This window comes from Triticum urartu, chromosome 2A (genome assembly GCF_056163025.1).
Source record: "Triticum urartu cultivar PI428250 chromosome 2A, HENAU_Tu73, whole genome shotgun sequence".
Classification (NCBI taxonomy): Eukaryota; Viridiplantae; Streptophyta; class Magnoliopsida; order Poales; family Poaceae; genus Triticum; species Triticum urartu.
Window position 1 is genome coordinate 496,669,999 of NC_141874.1, and position 22,395 is coordinate 496,692,393.

Consider the following 22,395-nt stretch of genomic DNA (forward strand, 5'->3'; position numbering starts at 1 on the left):
GCGTATGAGGTAGACTCAATTCCATTTTTTTGTAATTTTCTTTTATAAACTAAACTAGTGATAAAACAAGAAACTAAAAGACTCTATTGCAAGATCTAAAGATATACCTTCAAGCACTCACCTCCCCGGAAACGGCGCCAGAAAAGAGCTTGATGTCTACTACACAACCTTCTTCTTGTAGACGTTGTAGGGCCTCCAAGTGCAGAGGTTTGTAGGACAGTAGAAAATTTCCCTCAAGTGGATGAACTAAGGTTTATCAATCCGTAGGAGGTGTAGGATGAAGATGGTCTCTCTCAAGCAACCCTGCAACCAAATAACAAAGAGTCTCTTGTGTCCCCAACACACCCAATACAATGGTAAATTGTATAGGTGCACTAGTTCGGCGAAGAGATGGTGAGACAAGTGGTATATGGATGGTAGATAAATGTTTTTGTAATCTGAAAATATAAAAACAGCAAGGTAACTAATGATAAAAGTGAGCATAAACGGTATTGCAATGATAGGAAATAAGGCCTAGGGTTCATACTTTCACTAGTGCAAGTCCCCTCAACAATGATAACATAATTGGATCACATAACTATCCCTCAACATGCAGCAAAGAGTCACTCCAGAGTCACTAATAGCGGAGAACGAACGAACAGATTATGGTAGGGTACAAAATCACCTCAAAGTTATTCTTTCCAATCAATCCGTTGGGCTATTCCTATTAATGTCACAAACAGCCCAAGAGTTCGTACTAGAATAACACCTTAGACACAAATCAACCAAAACCCTAATGTCACCTAGATACTCCAATGTCACCTCAAGTATCCATGGGTATGATTATACGATATGCATCACACAATCTCAGATCATCTATCCAACCAACACATAGGACCTCAAAGAGTGCCCCAAAGTTTCTACCGGAGAATCACGACGAAAACGTGTGCCAACCCCTATGCATAGGTTCATGGGCGGAACCCGCAAGTTGATCACCAAAACATACATCAAGTGAATCACGTGGTATCCCATTGTCACCACAGATACGCATGGCAAGAAATACATCAAGTGTTCTCAAATCTTTAAAGACTCAATCCGATAATATAACTTCAAAGGGGAAACTCAATCCATTACAAGAGAATAGAGGGGGAGGAGAAACATAAGATCCAACTATAATAGCAAAGCTCGCGATACATCAAGATCGTATCACCTCAAGAACACGAGAGAGAGAGAGATCAAACACATAGCTGCTGGTACACACCCTCAACCCCGAGGGAGAACTACTCCCTCCTCATCATGGAGAGCACCGGGATGATGAAGATGGCCACCGGAGAGGGATTGCCCCCTCCGGCAGGGTGCCAGAATGGGTCTAGATTGGCTTTCGGTGGCTACGGAGGCTTCTGGCGGAGGAACTCCCAATCTACTGTCTCTTCTGGAAGTTTTAGGGTACGTGAGTATATATGGGTGCAGGAAGTACGTCGGTGGAGCTTCGGGGGCCCCACAAGGCAGGGGCGCGCCCTAGGGGGGCGCCCCCACCCTCGTGAGCACCTCCCTTGGCTCCTGACGTGGGGCCATTTCCATCCGGTAGCTTTCCTTCCAAAAATAACTTCTCCAATTGATTTCGTTCCGTTTCGACTCCGTTTGATATTCCTTTTCTTCGAAACACTGAAATAGGCAAAAAACAGCAATTCTGGGCTGGGCCTCCGGTTAATAGGTTAGTCCCAAAAATATTATAAAAGTGGATAATAAAGCCCAATATTGCCCAAAATAGTAGATAACATAGCATGGAGCAATCAAAAATTATAGATACGTTGGAGACGTATCAGGGGGGGCTAGAGGGCTGGCCGGGGCGGTGGCAGACCGGCGGCGGGGAGTGGTTTCGGGGCGGTGCAAGAGCACCGCCGGCCGCGGGCGCCGGGGGCCGGCAGTTCGGCCGGTGGTGGCTGGCAGCTCAGGGGGGTGCAGGTTGAAGATAAACCGCAAGCCCTCCCTAAACTACATGTGAAGTGCCTCTCTACTACCATTGCATTCAGTTTCGACAGTAACATTCAGATTCCACAGTAAATTTCAGTTTCGACAGTTAAGTTCAGAGTCAACAGTTTTTACCTCATCTGTTGTAGTCCGGTGGTTTTTGGTGATGTAAATTTTACATCTATCAATTTTTGGTAATGAATTTTACATCATCTATTGGAGATGTTGTTAGAATCCCACTTGAGATTAACGATGTCTGTCTTGTGCTGCTTCAGCCTCGACGTCTTACGGCTCGCCGGAGCTGCTCCAACGACGGAACTATCCATCACAACAGAGCAGTGCCCTGGACCCTGTCTACAGATTCCTCAGATCTTCCTCCACACCTCCGATAGCCACCTCTGCCTCAACTTCTTCAGTGACCGACCGAATGATGCTGAGGTTGACACGGCTATGGCAAAGAGGTTGTACACTTGTCGCATCACTTATTACTCTACATTCATGCCGATCCATTAGGGCTATTTTGGTTCAACGGAAAAACACTGCAATAGGAAATTTTCCTATGGCACTCTACTATTCAATTATTCATGCATTTTTTTGAAAGGAATGGAGCAAAACATCCACCTGGACCTACTTTTCAAAATCGTATGCATGAAAACAAGACCAAGTGCATTAGTGGCAGAATAACATTCTAACTGTACACGCTTTCATATGGTTTCACTTTATTTTGGCCATGTTTCTTTGCATTCCTATGCTCTTCCAATTCCCGTGAACCAAACACCCAAGTTGACAGAAATCATGTGTGCACAAATGTTGTGTTTCCCATGTGCATTCCTATCCTATTCCGGTGTTTTTCCTATCCCTGCGTTTTTAGAATCATGCAAGCCAAATGAGCCCTTACAGAATTACTTCAGTTACAGGTAGGTGTCGAAGAAAACTTTGTGTGGTTTGTCCTGCTCCTGCCGCGACATCGTCCACCTCACCTGAGCTGCTCCATCGACAGAAGCATCCACCAAACCAGACATCACGACTCCTGACCGTCTTTCGCCACCTCAGATCTCCTTCCCTACCATCGGCACCTACCGCAACGGCATCACCATCATCGACTCAGTAGATGAACCTGAGGAGTACACGGGGCCATAAGAGAGGTCGCACTCTTTTGTTTTTGCTTATGTTATGCATTTCTTAATATTACCTGCTACTTTATCATCCTATTCACCTCTTAGACTCCAAGTTAGGTCCAAATTGATGTTCAAACTTTAGTTCTAAATTAGTTGTGGGGTACATATCGAGGCAGCAATGAATAGTATCTCTGTCTAATATTTGGTTCACCTAGGGTATGCCTATCTTGTTCATCTTGGGTGGGAAACAAATAGTAAAGCAATCACCATATGTTTTTTTATTAATTTAAATCAATCATCAGCCTGCTATCATTATTTTTGGATCCATCCACTGGTTGTTACCATTACTCTAGATTCTTTCATGCTCTCCTTACATAATCTCACTATATTTTTTGTATGCATGTCAGATATTGTACACAGTCATGCTGAACATGTAGAGAAAAAGAGAAGAGTTTTGCACAACAATACAATGTCATGCAGACATCGCTCCATGGTGGGTTCAATGGCAAACCCTCCCCCCCCCCTCTCCAGATTGTAATCTTGAGGAAGATATTTGTTCTGAGGCAGATTCAGACGTAGCTGACCACTCCTATTTACCCCCAAGGTGTTTGCTCTAACTTGGCATGATGATGTTAGTCATATCATGCATATGTTGCCTTGCAGTGCCTACTTTCGACATCATGTATGTCATCTGCTTAGTTTGGACATGTTCTGTAATGCCACCTGTTTAGTTTCAATATCATATATGGGAATTATGCAGTCTCATGTCTTTTAGCCATCCATAATATATGTGAAATGTGCAATGCCATCATGTTTAACCAGGCATCATATATTTGAATGATATCTTTCCCATCCTTTTCTTCATTAAATTTCCATTTGTCGACAATGTTTGTACATTAAACTACTCTTCCTGTGAATCAGCCATTTGAGTGGGTGATGGAAAAATCTGGAGTGAAACCAAGGCCTTCATAGCAGACAGTGCTACCGGTCGAAGCAGATCTCTTGCTGGGTCCCGATAGCTCCTCATAGATGGATTCAGAGACAGATGACCAGTCCTATTTCCCCACCGAGGTGTATGCTCTAACTTGGCACGATTATAGTGGTCATATCATGCATATGGTGTCTTGCATTGCATAGTTTAGACATCATATACACAATATTCAACACCATGTTCTTAGTTCAAACATCATATATGTGCATGCCCTCTGCTTAGCATATAAATCACAAATGTGAATTAGATCATGCGATCTTGATTACATAGATAACATGTATGTGAATTATATCATGCGATCCTGTTTAGTTAGTCATCATATCTTTAAATTATGTTATGCTATGTTATCCAGTTTAGATAGACATCATATATGTGAAATTATGCCATGCTATCCGTTTTAGTTAAACAATATACATGTCAACTATTTCATGCCCTCTTTTTTCCACACTATCTATTGCATCTGTCTCTCATACAATGTATGTACATTCAACTATATATGTTTCCTATTTATCAGCCATTTGAATTGGAGCTGGTGATGGCAGTATCTAGTGGAGTAAAAACACGGTCTTCAAATAAAACAGTGCTACCTCTTGGTGGAGATAGCACCCGGGTTGTACATGCACGAGAACCAGCCCTACGACACATAACCCAGACTCTCGCAGATTTTACCCCTACTATGATGGACAGAGAACCAGCTTCACCCAATCGAACCCCAACCCCAGCAGATAGTAACCCAGTTCCTATTGACACAACACCACCTCCACCATAGAGCTCCCAAACAAGAGCAGTTAGTAAGGCAGCTCCAGTGCCCAAAGCGCCAATACTACCACGGCGAACCCCAACTCCACCAGTTAGTACACCTATTCCTATGGAGGAAGCACAACCAGCCATTCATAGTTTAGCATCTATCACATTTGATGTTGTTAGATCCTATGTGCGTATCTTCCCATCATGGAAATATTATACTGAAGATGAAGGAAAATGCAAGTTGCAGGTGTTTGTCCAGGAGTTATGTGTAAGTAATGTTATTCATGGCAATTACTTTGCTTTGTCCGATACATTCTACCTCCATGATGGTTATAATACCGCAAATTTTCCCATTTTTCTCTATAGAGAAGGACCGATTTGGAAACTCAGGATGAGGTAACCTGTGCTCATACCACTGCTATCTTCAAGAATGCTTGGTGGCAGTATCGGAATTACCTGAAGAAAACGTACTTCACTGGCAAAGAAACTCATCAAATTCCTTACATTCTCCTAAGACACATTTACTGGACGATGACTGGGAACGCCTTGTTCTGTACTGGTCCCGAACCAAGAATGTGGTAAGGTCTATGAGCTCATTTTATTTTAAGTACTATATGCTTGCGTCTTACTGTACTCTATTCATGTAGAACAAGTGCTTAAACCTAAAGAACAACTATTCTCATTTAAGATTCCATTGCTATCGTGCATACTACTTTGCTCTTGTATCACTGTATTTACTCATACAAACTTATTTTTAAATTGAACGATCCAATGGAAACTCCAATGGCACAACAGGTATGTTTACGCATGTTTCTTTAACATGTTTGCTCTTATAAATAGCTATGTTGATTTCAATTTCAATTGTGTATACAGTTTACTTCTCATATCATGCACATTACTAGCATCACAACATAGCCAATAGTGTTGTTGTACATGTACACCCGTGGTACCCATCTGAAATATTGTTATGCCGTGTAGTTTCCCACACTTTGTATTCTTCAAGTGCTGCTTTCCCTTGAACTGATATGATTTGAACCGTGTCTCTATTTTCATTTGGCAAGACAATGAAGTGACCATAGGACATATATATATATATATGTTTGTTTAATTCTTTTATAATGTACTACTTGGCAATACAAGACTTGGTAGTTTAATCGTGTCCACCTTACTAATGAATTGGTTCGCCGAAATGAGTTTCATATACTAGTACATGCTAAACATGTTATGTGTCTGCTTGTTTCTTCTTTTAGAATGCTGGCATAATATTGGGGAAGAGTGCCTTATTAAGCAATGGTAAAGGAAGTAATGCAGATAATGTTCAGGATAGTGAGACATCCTTGTTGGTCTCCAACAAAACTGATAAAATAGCTAAGGAAAACTATCTTGAAGACAGTGAGAAAACCCAAAAGTCCTGTCTTGGTTTAGTGTTCGAGTTACTGGCCGCTACCGCTTGCACAAGCTATTCAAACTCACTGTCTGAATCAATTCAGTTTCTTGAGTCTCAACTACAAGCTAAAAGACATCGATTAGCTATGCTGCAACAAGAAGCAGAAGGACTGTGGAAGTCCCTGGAGCATTCAGATGCATACTTTCTGGTGCAACAGCAAGTGTTGGAGGATTTTAGCGCCAAACAAGACAAAGCTAATAAGCTTGCTAAGCTTATTGCCAGCATGGTGGATACCCAGGATAACGTTTCTTGAGCTCTTATGAAGTTGTTCCAGTCATGGACTTGTTTCGCTGCTGCGTTTATTTGCACTGGTGGCCAATTTTGATGTCCAGTGAATTAATATGCTGCTTTGTTCCCTATATTTGCACGGGTGGCGAACTTTGATGCCCAGTGGATGTAATATGTGTAATAGCTGTAATAGGCTAGCGTTAGTTGCTTGCTTATTTATTTCCTTATTGTCTTGTTTAGTTGTGTATTTGTAGTCACTGCAGTTCATTTTTCACATTTTTCTAGTGGCCGCAATAACCTATTTTTGGTAACTAGGCCACAATATTCATGGCAACACACGGACTTTTGTAAGCATGGGCCTCCTGCGGGCCATAGGATCCATGGGCCTTCTACGGGCCGTAGGATCCATGGACTTTCTACGGGCCGTATGTTCCATGCGCCTTCTATGGGCCGTAGGATCCATTGGTCTTCCATGGGCCGAAGGATCCATTGGTCTTCCACGGGCCGTAGGATCCATGGGCTTTCTACGGGGCATATAATCATTTTGCCAAACATGGGTCGTACTATTCATGGACCATAACAGGACGTTAATAGGCCGTATTTTATGACGTTGTGAAAACAGCCCAACGAGTTAACGGGCCACAAACGGGCCGAATGTAACCACGGGCTGAATTTGGCCCACAAACGGAACAGGCCAGTAACAGACCGTCTAACCGAATTCTAGAAATGAGCCCGAGAATAAATGGGCCCTTAGAAGGCCGAAAGTTAACATAGGCTGGAAACAGTCGATGGAATAATGGGGCGTTAATGGGTATAAAGTGATACACTATTCATTATGGGCCAGTTTCATCTCAGGCCTTTAATGGGCCAAGAGTTACAAAGGGCCTCATATGGGCCAAAAGACATCATGGGCATACATGGGCCAAAAGTTACAACGGGCTAGAATCATATTGGACGGCCCGAATGAAGCTACTAGGCTTAATTCCGATAGGCCATAACGGGCCGGGAGTTAGCGGGCCGTAAATGGGCTACATACGAACAGGCCGTTAATAGACTTTCCGTGGTCCGGCCTCTTACCTTTTGACCAAGTCAAATGGGCTGGCCTTTTCACAAGAATGGGCCTCTGTTGGGCCGTGCCACATGTCAATGTATCATAGGCGCCTCCTATCCAATGAGTGGATGACTTCTGTCCCAACGGTGAGCCAACACGTGTTTCCTCTAGCCAATGAGATTTTTACACATGGAAAATCCCCATTGGTCCGGGCTGTTAACGGGTTATCGGATCCAAAACCGGACCCGATAGCTTAACGGAGACCTGTTACGGTGGATGCCACATGTCAGTTACCCTTGACGAAAACACTTCCATGATGCACGATTTATCATCATGGAAGTGGACACTTCCGTGATGATAATTTCGGTAATGTCATGGAACACTTCTACGACAGAACATGTATGACTATCCTGATTCTGTCATAAAACCGTCACGGATGTACATGCATGACAGAACACGTGACCTACTATGACAAACATGTATCATCACCGAAGTGTATTTTTTATAGTGTCACTCTGAAATTCTTTGAACTTTTCAAATGTTTTAGACTTGTGTTTCATCAAGTAGATATACCCATATCTGCTCAAATCATCTGTGAAGGTCAGAAAATAATGATACCCGTCGCGAGCCTCAACACTCATCGGGCAGCATACATCGGTATGTATTGTTTCCAATAAGTCAGTGGCTCGCTCCATTGTTCGGGAGAACGGAAATTTAGTCATCTTGCACATGAGGCATGGGTCGCAAGCATCAAATGATTCATAATCAAGTGATTCCAAAAGTCCCTTAGCATGGAGTTTCTTCATGTGCTTTACACCAATATGACCTAAATGGCAGTGCCACAAATATGTTGCACTATCATTATTAACTTTGCATCTTTTGGCATCAATATTATGGATATGTGTATCACCACAATTGAGATTCAATAAAAATAGACCACTCTTCATATGGCCATAAAAGATATTACTCATATAAATAGAACAACCATTATTCTCTGATTTAAATGAATAACCATCTCGCATCAAACAAGATCCAGATATAATGTTCATGCTCAACGCTGGCACCAAATAACAATTATTCAGGTCTAAAACTAATCCCGAAGGTAGATGAAGAGGTAGCGTGCCGACGGCGATCACATAGACCTTGGAACCATCCTGACGCGCATCGTCACCTCGTCCTTAGCCAATCTTTGCTTAATCCGTAGCCCATGTTTCTAGTTACAAATATGAGCAATCGAACCCGTATCAAATACCCAGGCGCTACTACGAGCATTATTAAGGTACACATCAATAACATGTATATCAAATATACCTTTGTTCACTTTGCCATCCTTCTTATCTGCCAAATACTTGGGGCAGTTCCGCTTCCAGTGACCAGTCCCTTTGCAATAGAAGCACTCAGTTTCAGGCTTGGGTCCAGACTTGGGCTTCTTCCCGGGAGTGGCAACTTTCCTGCCATTCTTATTGAAGTTCCCCTTCTTTCCCTTGCCCTTTTCCTGAAACTAGTGGTCTTTTTAACCATCAACACTTGATGCTCGTTCTTGATTTCTACCTCCGCAGCTTTGAGCATAGCGAAGAGCTCGGGAATTGTCTTATCCATCCCTTGCATATTATAGTTCATCACGAAGCCTTTGTAGCTTGGTGGCAGTGATTGAAGAACTCTGTTAATAACACTATCATCTGGAAGATTAACTCCCAGCTGAGTCAAGTGATTATGATACCCAGACATTTTGAGTATGTATTAACTGATAGAACTTTTCTCCTCCATCTTGCATCTATAGAACTTGTTGGAGACTTCATATCTCTCAACTCAGGCATTTGCTTGAAATATTAAATTCAATTCCTGGAACATCTCATATGGTCCATGACGTTCAAAACGTCTTTGAAGTCCCGATTCTAAGCCGTAAAGCATGGCACACTGAACTATCAAGTAGTCATCAGATCAAGCTTGCCAGACGTTCAAAACATCAGCATCTGCTCCTGCAATAGGCCTTTCACCTAGCGGTGCATCAAGGACATAATTCTTCTGTGCAGCAATGAGGATAATCTTCAAGTTATGAACCCAGTCCGTGAGTTGCTACCATCATCTTTCAACTTAGCTTTCTTTAGGAATGCATTAAAATTCAAGGGAACGGTAGCACGAGCCGTTGATCTACAACATAGATATGCAAAAACTATCAGGACTAAGTTCATGATAAATTAAGTTCAATTAATCATATTACTTAAGAACTCCCACTTAGATAGACATCCCTCGAGTCATCTAAATTATTACGTGATCCAAATCAACTAAACCATGTCCGATCATCACGTGAGATGGAGTAGTCATCAATGGTGAACATCTCTATATTGAACATATCTACTATATGATTCACGTTCGACCTTTTGGTCTCTAGTGTTCCGAGGCCATGTCTGTACATGCTAGGCTCGTCAAGTTTAACCCGAGCATTCCGCATGTGCAAAACTGTCTTGCACCAGTTGTATGTGAACGTAGAGCCTATCACACCCGATCATCATGTGGTGTCTCAGCACGATGAACTATCACAATGGTGCATACTCAGGGAGAACACTTATACCTTGAAATTTTAGTGAGGGATCATCTTATAATGCTACCGCTGTACTAAGCAAAATAAGATGCATAAAAGATAAACATCACATGCAATCAAAAATATGTGACATGATATGGCCATCATCATCTTGTGCCTTTGATCTCCATCTCCAAAGCACCGTCATGATCTCCATCATCACTAGCTTGACACCTTGATCTCTATCGTAGTGTCGTGGTCGTCTCGCCAACTATTGCTTCTACAACTATCGCTAACGCATAGTGATAAAGTAAAGCAATTACATGGCGTTTGCATTTCATACAATAAAGAGACAACCATAAGGCTCCTGCCGGTTGCTAGTGACTTTTACAAAACATGATCATCTCATACAATAACGTATATCACATCATGTCTTGACCATATGACATCACAACATGTCCCGCGGTGACATTGGGGTAATCTATGCACATGGGTTGATGCTTTGTGTTGGATTGAATATTATGAATCTGAATTTGCTTTGGTGTTATTTTAGTACAAACTCTTGGTTAGATCGATCGGGAAGAATAGCTTCGTGTTATTTTTAGTACGAACTCTAGGATAGATTGATCGGAAAGAATAGCTTTGAGGTGGTTTCGTGCCCTACAAACATTTCCGTCTTATGTTCTCCGCTAGATAGGAACTTTGGAGTGATTCTTCGTTGCACGTTGAGGGACGGTTATATGATCCAATTATATTAGCACTGTTGAGAGATTGCACTAGTGAAAGTATGGACCCTGGGCCTTGTTTTTAAGCATTGCAATACTGTTTTTATGTCTGTTTACTATTTGCTACCTTGCTGTTTTTATTTATTCAGATTATAAAAATATATTTCTACCATTGATATTACACTTTTATCACCATCTCTTCGCCTAACTAGTGCACCTATACAATTTGCCATTGTATTGGGTGTGTTGGGGACACAAGAGATTTCTTTTATTTGGTTGCAAGGTCGTTTGAGAGAGACCATCTTCATCCTACACCTCTCGTGGATTGATAAACCTTAGGTCATCCACTTGAGGGAAAATTGCTACTGTCCTACCAAACTCTGTGCTTGGAGGCCCAACACGTGTCTACAAGAATAAAGTTTCATAGTAGACATCACATGGCAACTGACTAGAATGATATATGGAGACATATTGTTGTTAGGTGTTTTCTAACTTAACAGAGAGGTACGCAGGTAGCTTGCTTTTTCTTAAGAAAGGAGGATCACCCCCGACCTCTGCAACAGAATGATGCATGCAACCCCTTTATTAAAAAAAGTACCTGAAAAGTCTATGGTCTAGTACAAACTCACACGGAGTTGAAAATGAAAACAAAAGGAAAAAAAATTCCACAACCGGCTAAAATAGCAGGAGATGCATACACGCCTATCCTATTACCGGACCGCCATCCAAACCGGTTGTAGATATCCCGAGCTACCATCTCCCATTGGGTAGACCCAATAACCAAAGGCTCCCTGGCTTCCGCAGGAGTGAGTAATGACCACATACGGATCCATGTAGTGGCCATGTAGATAACTTGTCAAAAATTGGTACGAGTTTGTCTGTTAAACACCATATCATTTCTACAATTCCATATAGCCCAAAGTAGTGCGCATACTCCTATCTGAATATGTCTTGCAATATTTGTCTCTACTCAATTTAGCCACGTCCGGAATAACATGTGAATGTTGTTCGTAGGGGTAATACTAAAGGCTATATGAATTGAACGCCATGATAGTTTGGCCAGCGGACAATCGAGAAAGAGGTGTTTGATATTCTCATTTTGATCACAAAAACTACATCTTTCAATACCCTCCCAATTACGTTTTTCCAAATTGTCCTTACTCAAAACCACCTCCTTGTGAACAAACCACATGAAGACTTTGGTTCTTAACGACACTTTGATCTTCCAAATATGTATCGGTTTCGGAATAGGACCAGAGTCAATTAGGTCCGCATACATAGATTTCACTAAGAGTATGCCGTCCATAGTTAATCTCCTGTGGATGCTAGCTGATGGAAATATGCCCTAGAGGTAATAATAAAATGTTTATTGTTATATTTCCTAAATAATTATAAAGGTTTATTATTCATGATAGAATTGTATTGACCGGAAACTTAAATACATGTGTGGATACATAAACAAATATCGTGTCCCTAGTGAGCCTCTACTAGACTAGCTCGTTGATCAAAGATGGTTAAGGTTTCCTAACCATAGACATGAGTTATCACTTGATAACGGGATCACATCATTAGGAGAATGATGTGATGGACAAGGCCCAACCGTTAGCATAGCATATAATCGTTCAGTTTATTGCTACCGCTTTCTTAATGTCAAATACATGTTTCTTCGACCATGAGATCATGCAACTCCCGGATACTGGAGGAATACCTTGCATGCCATCAAACATCACAACGTAACTGGGTGATCATAAAGATGCTCTACAGGTATCTCCGAAGGTGTCTGTTGAGTTGGCGTGAATCGTGATTGGGATTTGTCACTCCGTGTAACGAAGAGGTATCTCTGAGCTCTCTCGGTAATATAGCATCACAAGAAGCTTGCAAGCAAAGTGACTAAGGAGTTAGTTACAAGATGATGTATTATGGAACAAGTAAAGAGACTTACCGGTAATGAGATTGAACTAGGTATGAAGATACCGACGATCGAATCTCGGGCAAGTAACATACCGGTAGACAAAGGGAATTACGTATGTTGTCATAAAGGTTCAACCAATAAAAGATCTTCGTGGAATATGTAGGAATCGATATGGGCATCTAGGTCCCGCTATTGGTTATTGACCAGAGAGGTGTCTCGGTCATAACTACATAATTTCCGAACCCGCACGGTCGCACGCTTGACGTTCGTTGATGCTAGACTAGTATTGGGATATTTGATGAGTGGTAACCAAATGTTGTTTGGAGTCCCAGAGGAGATCACGGACATCACCAGGAGTCTCGGAATGGTCGGGAGGTAAATATTTATATATATGAAGTCATATTTTGGGTTCCAGAAAAAGGTGCAGTTTTTCGGTATTGTACCGGGAAGCTTCCAGAAGGTTCCGGAGGATTCCGGAGGGGTCTGAAACTCCACAAGTGGGTCCACCACGACCCAAGGGCTAGAATGGGCTGCAGGGAGTCACCTTGGACTTATTGGGCTAGAATCACCAAGTCCTCAAAAGCCCATGTGGCTAGGGAAGGCAAAAAAGGAAGGAGTCCTAGTAGGAATAGGATTAACTTGGAGTCCAAGTCCTCTCCCCCTTAGCTGCGCCCTAGGGCTTGGAGGGGATTTTTCCCACGCCCCCCCACCTATATATAGAGGGGAGGGGGCGCCCCAAGAGGACAAACCAAGCCCTTGGCACCCCTCTCTCCCGTTACTCCATAGTTCCACTGCCTCATCCCGGCGATGCTTAGCGAAGCGCTGCCGGTGCTCCACCACCACCATCACCACCACTACAAAAAATACACTTCCATGATGATACGTGTTTGTCATAGTAGGTCGCGTTTTTTGTCATGCATGTACATCCATGACGATTTTATGACAGAATCAAGATAGTCATACCTGTGCTGTCATAGAAGTGTTCCATGACATTACCAAAATTATCATCACGGAAGTGTCCACTTCCATGACGATAAATCGCGCGTCACAGAAGTGCTTTCGCCAAGCGTGACCGACACGTGGCATCCACCGTAACGGAACACCGTTAAGCTATCGGGTCGGATTTTGGATCCGATAACCCGTTAACAGCCCTGACCAATGGGAAATTTCCACGTGTAAAATTCTGATTGGCCGAAGGAAACATGTGTTGCCTCACCGTTGAGACAGATGTCATCCACTCATTGGACAGGAGACACCTATGATAGGTCGACACGTGGCACGGCCCAACAGTGTCCCATTCCGGTGAAAAAGGCAGGCCCAGTAAAAATTAGCAGGCCGACGCATATAAGGCCTACTTGTGTTAGGTCCATTTAAGCCCACGGCCCATACGAGATGTGCCAATTCGTCCCGTCAATGGCCCATTAAAGATTTGACACCATTGCAGCCCATCGTCAGTTTGAGCCCGTTAACAGCCCGCTATATATTTGGGCTCAATATCGGCCCGATGAGATTTCGGCCTGTTAACGACCCATTTAATGGATGGGCCAATTTTCAGGATGTACATCTTTCGGCCTTTTAGCGACCCGTTTAAATGTTGGGCTAATTTCCGGCCCGGTGTGTCTTTCAGCCTATTGACGGCCCATAAATCTGATGGGCCATTTGTAGCCGGACCTGAGTTTCGGCCTTTTAGCGGCCCATTTAAGTGTTGGGCCAATTTCTGGCCCGGTGTCACTTTCAGCCTGTTGACGACCCATAAATCAGTTGGGCCATTTGTAGTCGGACCTGAGTTTTGGCTTTTTACCGACCCATTTAAGTGTTGGGTCAATTCCCGGCCCTGTGTGCCTTTCGGCCTATTAATGGACCATAAATGAGTTGGGCCATTTGTAGTCGGACCTTAGTTTTGGCCTTTTAATGGCCCATGCCCTTCATGGTCCAATACCAGCCCGGTTTCTCTTTCGGCCTGCTAAAGGCCCACAACACAGTTGGGCCGTTTACAATACGACCTGACTTTCGGCCTCTTAGCGGCCCATTCTCTTCATGGTCCAGTACAAGCCCGCTGTCTCTTTCGGCCTGCTAAAGGCCTACAGTATAGTTGGTCCATATGTAGCCCAAACTTAGTAACGGCCTATTAACGGCCCGTGAAATAAATTGAGGCCACCTGTTGCCCACTTCGATGTCGGCCTGTTAACGACCCGGGAGGTAAGAGGGCTGACCATTAACTTTTGGCCTAGTAACGGCCCATTAACTTAATGGGCCCACTAAAGTTCGTTCATGTCTTTAGGCCAAATTAGATAATTTGAGCCCATTACGATGAGAAATTATGCACAGGACCAAAACCGATCAAGCAAAGGTACGGCATACAGGGAATAACGTTAAACATCCAGCATATATTACGGGAAATTACATCCACTGGGCAATCAAAGATTGATGCCAGTGCAAATAAATGAGCAGAACCTAACCATCTACAACGTCACAATCTGCAACCTCAGCACAGATGACGCCCATAAGCATGTGGGCAAGTTCTTGCTGCTTTGCTACACTATCTCTGAAAACATTGATTAGTTGTTGTGTCGCACGACTCTGCACCTCTGATTCATCCACCATTTCCATCATTGCTTCAGCCATTAATTGGTTCACAAACATACATTTATTCCGTTGCATTCGAGACAGAGGATACTGAACATATTCAGATGGTGATTTTGGCAGGCTTGTATTATTGATAGTGGAGAGTGTCTCGACCACTGCATCATAACATAAATATGGACGGGAACCAAATAGATTAATCATGAGTTATTGCCATATTACCTGGCCTAGATTTACCGGAAAGAAACAATGGGGTTGCCTTGCTGTTTTCAGAGTTTGTCTTCTTATCTTCAGCAGCCTGCACAAAATTAACACACTAGCATTGCTATCATTGGCCAAGTCACATAATAGGAAAGCAACATTGACACAACGAACGTTTGGGCAACTAGCCTACACCAAACTAACACAATATGGCACAGCTATCATCAGCCAGGTAATGTAATACGAAAGCAACATTGACACAATGAATGAATGGGAAACCAGAGAAGCACTACAATTCAGTAATGTGCGTGATATGAGATAGTACATTCATGCAGCTCAGTATGCAAAACTACCATGCAGTTTTCCTTACAAAAATCAACATTGGCGCCTTTAACATTTTGCTACAACTAATTTTAGATCAGATAAAGGTTAGATTCACGCCGATTAACAAAATACATGCTGATCTAAAAATATAGTGATATACAATAGGTACTTACATCAACATTGGAGCACAGATAATTCCCGCAAGATATTTTCCTCGAATACGATCCCAATGGAGGAAGTCTTGTATCGTTTAACCTTATTTTCTAAAAGAGAGATGGGTAAGAAACATGTAGAAAATATGATCAGAATGCTATAAAATTTCATGATGCGAGGATACACACACGCTTCTTAGAATGGAGTTGACATTCTTTTGCTGGACTAGAGCGGACTAGTTCTTTGGCCACTGGAATCTGCTTATTATCAGTGGGAGTTGGGTTTCTCTGTGCTGGAGCAATATCTATGAAAAATGGAGTTGGTTTATTATCTCCTGGCGTTTGGATCTTTTGCAAGGACCTGGTTTGTAACCCTTCAGATTCTAAAATAGCCATCTTGCCCTTGCATGCCTTATATAGAAGAATGGTGATTCAGTTATAAAACATGCTACAGCAGAGATGGAATAGGTACTGAAGAATAGAAAGGCATGACATATTGACATGTATTCCCTCCATCCGGAAATAAATGGATGGGTCTAGGCGTATTTCAGTTCTAGATACATCCAGTTTTATCCATTTCTGCGACATTTAATTCGGGCGGAGGGAGTATGATGTAAGAGCTAGGGATACGACAGGACAACACAGTAAAAAAACACTGAAAAACCCACTGCAGAACCAAAGTATTCAAACCCACTGATATGAGACGGTACACTCATGCAGCTCAGGATGCAAAACTACTAGGCAGTTTTCCTTGCAAAAATCAACATTGTGGCCTTTAATCATACATTTTGCTACAACTAAATTTAGATCAGATAAACGTTGGATTCACGCCGATTAACAAAATACATGTTGATGTAAAAATATAGTGATATACAATAGGTACTTACATCTACATTGGAGCATAGAGAATTCCTGCAAGAATCTTTCCTCATAAACGATACCATTGTAGAAATTCTTCTATCTGTTAAGCTTATTTTCTAAAAGAGAGATGGGTAAGAAACATGTAGAAAATATGATCAACATGCTATAAAATTTTATGATGCAAGGATACGCACACGCTTCTTAGAATTGAATTGACATATTTTTGCTGGACTGGAGCGGACTAGTTCTTTGGCCACTGGAATCTGCTTATTATCAGTAGGAGTTGGGTTTCTCTGTGCTGGAGCAGTATCTATAAAAACTGGAGTTGGTTTATTATCTCCTAGCGTTTGGATCTTTTGCAAAGGCCTTGTTTGTAACCCTTCAGATTCTAACATAGTCGTCTTCCCCTTGCATGCCTTGTATAAAAGAATGGTGCTCTAATTATAAAACATGCGACAGCAGAGAGATGGAATAGGTACTGAAGAATAGAAAGGCATGACATATTGACATGTATTCCCTCCATCCGGAAAAAATGGACGGGTCTAGGCGTATTTCAGTTCTAGATACATCCTTTTTTATCCATTTCGGCAACATGTAATCCGGACGGAGGGAGTATGGTGTAAGAGCTAGGGATACGACGGGACAACACGGCAAAAAAACACTAGTTGAATGTAAAAATGTATGCTAGCGGAATACGTACAGAAATAACTAAGGCAACATACACGTGTATGATTGGGAAAATAAGATGGCATTGCAACAGAGCACTAGAACAACACTTTAATGTAAAAAAGCATGGTATGGTAGACAGATGAAGTACATACTGATGAATAACAATGCATAAGATATTCAGAAGCATGATGTCCAAATTAAGCAGATGGCATTGCGATAGAGTAGAATAACAGTACTTGAATTCGAAAACATGTTATCATGAATGGAATAGGTACTGAAAACAGGAAGGGATGACATATTTACATGCATGATCAGCATGCTAAGCACATGGCATTGCAACAGAGTAGATACACTCTAGGACGTTATATGCATGTTGTACCCATATCACAGGCCAAGTTAGAGCAAGGACCTTGTGGGGTGAAGAGGATTCATCATCTTTCTGCAAGTCTTCTGAAGAACTGCCTTTACATGTTCCATCATATTGGGTATCATTGACATCAAGTTTATTGGCCTTTACATTGCTCCATGAGGTTCTTATGGATATATCAGTGTGTGCAATTATATCTAACATGCATGGAAGACAACTAGTAGTTAGATTTATGTAATGAGTGCCTGTAGGAGACGACATAAATAGTAGGACTGGGGTTAACTAGCAGCAACAGGTCTCATAAACTAAAGGGAGAACACAGATGAAAGCTACAAAATATGTATCGTTTGTACTCAAGATTAACTAGATGGCACACAAAAGTATTAAAGAACAACATAGGTAATACTAGAAGTGGTATAATACTATAATCACCAGCCTGTGGGATAGCATTGGCTGATGGATGATAACTATGGAACAACGTTACCTAAAGAACAAGTATCTTAGCTGAACTATGGAACAACGTTAACTCCTGAACAAGACCCGTAAGAGATCAACATGAATATACAGTGAAATGTGATGATCTATTTTCCATGCTTAGATGAATAACAAAGCCATAAATGTTGCACACAAGTAAGATGAGGGTGCAACCTATCTAGCTGCCATCCATAGGAGTGAGCATCATGTGCTGACTTGTCGATGGCCCTGCAGTTGTTGTGTCTGTCCATGTCGGGCATGCGCATTCGATGTAGGGAACTGTTGAGTGGGGACTATAGCTCCCTTCTGTGTATGCTTCCCTTGTTGGAGCTACTGCGGTGAGTCGGAAGACGGTGTGTCTGAAGATGCAGATAATGCATAATGTTAAGAACGACATATCTCTTTGATCTGAAGAAATACACTAAGAGATCAACAGCAAGGTACGAGAGTGGTCACACGTCTGTTGACTGAAGACTAAATTGGGGTCACATGATTTTATTTTATTTTGGTACTGTCTGATCTACGCCGGATGGCTGGCCGTCTTGTGCCTCTCGGCTGACACTGTTCGGAATCTTCCCCGAAGATCCAGCGACCAACAGCAGAGCAGCCTGCCTCCACCGTCCGTGGCCCCGGCCAAAACCCCGCTCCCCGCCCCACCGCAGTGCCGTGGTTGCGCCGCCCCTGGGCCAATCCACAAAGACTCCCCATCATCCAGATCCGGTGGCGGTAGTACCTTCAACCCACGCAACTCTAAAAGATAGCCATCTAAGCGCTGGTTCCGTGGCGAACTTGCGGCCCCGCACCCTTATGTTAGACACCAGCCAACCGGTAGCCTAGGAGCTCCGCCGCCTCGAGGGGTGCTGCTTCCCATTGGGAATCGATTGGCCCAAAATAAAAATTCAGACAACTAACGCCTAAATAAAGTGATTTGAGATGAGGGTGCGACCTGTCTGGCGGCATGGTGAAGTAGGCAGGTCCAGCTGCCGAGTCCGTGAGGCCGGCGCGGTTGCGGTGGCGACCGGCGGCAGGGAAAGAGCGATGTCGCGGCGATCGAGGGCTACGCGGAAGCAGCGCCAGGACTCTGGACGAATCCGAAGTTGGAGCCGCTCTGGCGCCGTGAACAACGGCGGGGGTGAATCGGCTCCGGTACGGTTCACACGGCCGTCGTCGAGGCAGCACCAGCAACACGGAGTAAGAGGCACACGGCCCAGTGCACGACGGCAAATGGACAGTGTCTCCGGCATTAGGGAGGAGGGCGGCTGTGAAATTGGTGCGGTGGGGGCGCCATGGAGGTGGGGCTGAGGTTTCACGGCTCGGGAGAAGGGAGCTTCCCGGGGAGAAGGTGATTTGGCACCCACGAGGTATGAATGGGGGCGGGCGGGCGGGGGGGGGGGGGAATTGGGAGGGGAGTGGAACCATGTCTTACAGACGTATTTGTCTGAAATGTGAGGGGGGGTTACAGTTCTACCCTTGCCTATAGGCTTCTCGGCTTGGGTCTGTGTACTGAGGGTCGGGGATAGTAGAGTAACTTTGCTTCTCCCCAAATAGTGGGCGGGAGCGATTTCGGGCGAGGAGGGCGTGTTGAACTATAGTGGGCGCAGCGATTTCGAGCGAGGAGAGCGTGTTTTGAAATAGTGGGCACGAGCTATTTCGGGCGAGGAGAGCATGTTTTGCTGACCATGGTTTATGAATTATTCGGCACATGTCATTTCGGCTGAGGAGAAGGCGCGCTTGGATGAAGTTACGAACCTACCCTCGATGTATAATGGGCCAATTGATGTGTGTCCCACATAGGATGGTAATTTCGCGTCTCCCATTTATTTACTCGGGCGAATTCCACCGAGCAGAGAAGATGTTTAACGGTTCGTTCAAATTTTGGGAGAACGAGCATCCATGGCTACCTTACCAAGTTGATTCGGATCAAATTTTGAAATATTAGCTTGCCACTTCTTTTTTAGATGGAGAGAAGATGCTTGGGAGTAATGTGTTTTTACATGCTCGTTGCTAGCGATTTACTATATGACAAATAGTTGACCCACTCAAAAACGCGAATCAAACCCAAAATGAAATATCTCGATTCAATGAAATAGCTCATTCAGTAGGTCAAAATAGTGAACTAAATCCAAAATTGAACACCTCAATCGAGTAGCATGTTGTACACTATTATAGTACTCCATGAACATGTTGAAAGTCAAATTAATGAATTTGTTTGATATACACATATATCCGTTCATGTGTGGATTGCAGACAACATGTTCTCCAATTTAAATATTTGAATGCAAGTTTATATCGAAACATGGTTTATATCAGTCTTTGATGCATAAAACGCGACCTCCCCCTCTACTGGACTCCTGTTCTCTCTCTCTCTCTCTCGCCGACAATCTTCAATTCTGTCGCACGCATCCGACACAAAAACCTTGTTGGTCCCTCTCCCTTTCTCTCCATCTCTCTCTCTCTCTCTCTCTCTCTCTCTCTTTGTGTGTGTGTGTGGGGGGGGGGGTCTTTCTAGTTCGCATGCATATATACACCATCTATAGGTCTCTCTCGCACACTATGTATGATACTCTAGCTAGTCCAAGCTAGATATCTTGGGTGCACTCATCGTACGCACACAAATTCCTTGTCTCTTTGCCTGTAACTCTATCACGCACCACTATGTCATCTCGGAGCTCTTCCCCCCCTCTCTCAAACTCTACATCCACCTGGGTCACACATACACATGCATATCTCACTCGCACTCGATAGGCCCATCTAAAACTCTATCTGTCCCCCTCGTTCTCTCTCCATCTAACACGCGCACACACACAATCTCATGCCCAGCTAGCCAAGTATGATGGTCTCTCACTCAATTGTAGGCACACGCAGTCCCCCTATATGTATATGACTAGCTAATCTTAGTCTCCATCACAAACATGTGCATGGTCTATCTCGATTTCTCTCGGGGCGTCTTTCTATCACGCACGCACTCCCTCGATCTCCCACCCATATAGTCCCCTCACGATCTCGACGGGATCTCTCTATCACAAACACACCCTCTCTCCCTCCCCATGCGTCCATGCCATCCATGTGTCCCTCTCGACCTTTGTTCCTTGTTGCCCAGACCTCTATTGGACATGTGCTACAGGGGTGTCTCTCTCCGTTGCAAGCAATCACACACTAGCTATCTTCGAGTATCTCCTTGCCTCGCTTTTCCATCTCGGAGATGCATGCGTGATATGTTCGCATAAGAAACGAAAAAAACACACACTCTCTCTCTAATTTATCGTTTGTTGTCACTTTATCTTTCACACACATACTCCTTTTGCACACTTACTCATTCTCCTTCACACGCACTTGATCTGTCTCGACTGAGGCACTCTCATCGGTCCATAGCATATAGATTTATTGAAAAGTCAAAGATCATAAAGTTTGACCATGTATGTGGACAAAAAAGAATTACATCTAGTACGGCAAACATATACCATTAGATTCACCATGAGATGTAGTTTTGTATGATGTATCTTTGGTATTGTAGATATAAATAACATTTGCGTCAACCTGATCAAAGTTTCCAAAGTTTGACTTCTAAAAAATTTACATGCACTGCATTATCGAGCGGATGGAATATCTCTTTCCCCCTCTCAGCTATCTGACGCACCACTCAGCCTTATCAGGGCTCCTCAATCTCTCTCAAACTTTATTGGTTAGTTTGGTTCATGACCTAACCCTCATGCCTTGATGGCCGGTACTGCCTGGTGTGGACGTGAGATGTAAAATATTTCTGCCTGGCCAGGCTTGTGTGGTGCTGAAGCGTTTGGTTCATGCCTGGGCCAGGCAAAGCATCAACGTCCCATCAATCAATCCATGCATCAATTATTTAATGCTAATATCCATCCATGTTGCTGTTAGCCTCATGGCCACACGACCAGGCACGGCCAGGCGTTCGAAATCGGTCACCTGGGCCAGGCTACTTGCAGTGTCTGGAGTTCAGCCAAGCTAATTAAAGTGCAAGGGAACCCAGGCCAGGCGGGCTTTCTTTTTCATAGGGTAGAAACCAAACAAGCATGCATGAAATCCAGCCACAACCCCAGGCCA